The sequence below is a fragment of the Pteropus vampyrus genome, unplaced genomic scaffold, assembly GCF_000151845.1.
Source record: "Pteropus vampyrus isolate Shadow unplaced genomic scaffold, Pvam_2.0 Scaffold2789, whole genome shotgun sequence".
Classification (NCBI taxonomy): domain Eukaryota; kingdom Metazoa; phylum Chordata; class Mammalia; order Chiroptera; family Pteropodidae; genus Pteropus; species Pteropus vampyrus.
Window position 1 is genome coordinate 10,854 of NW_011891570.1, and position 709 is coordinate 11,562.

Consider the following 709-nt stretch of genomic DNA (forward strand, 5'->3'; position numbering starts at 1 on the left):
CGGTGTCCAAGAAGGAGGCATTTCAGAAGTGTTTGTTCACACGGTCATTCCTTTGGTATGGTTGTCACATAAGCTTTGTTGTTAAAGGTGGGTCCACGAAGCTTTTATGATCACTGTCCCCAAAGTTGAGCTGATAGCATATCCTGGCAGGATTTGACCTTTGTCGTATAACTGTTTCTAATAAGAGGCACACGATCTGATAAAAGACATAGAATATTGGAAAGGAGTGAATAGACCGGGCCCTACTTCCAATATTACTGTCGACTGTCACCTTGGAAACATTCTTATCTCCTGGTTAATGTTTTCATAAATGAAAAAGTCAGAAATCTCTTACTGGGACGGAGAGTGGCAAGCGACATGTTATCCCTGAGAATCAACATAAGCATAAGATGTTGGTCATATCCGTGCCCCGCGGCCATAAACATGGAGGGGATGGGAAGGATGGGGAGGGAATGGCAGGAGAGGTCAGTGCAGGCGCTGATGATGTCGAAAGTTGTAGAGAGAGTGGAGGGTGATGGGGAGGGAGAGGAGCAGGAGCCAGTTCACCACGGGGCTGGAGCAAGAGAGGCGGGGGAGTCGGGAGGACAGAGAAGTAGAAGAAGTTAGTTTCTGTGGGGCTGGACCAGGGAGATGGAGGGGGAGGGGTGGGTAGGGAGGGAGGGAAAGGTCAGGTGGATGGTCTACAGAGCTGGAGGGGGTGGAAGGGGAT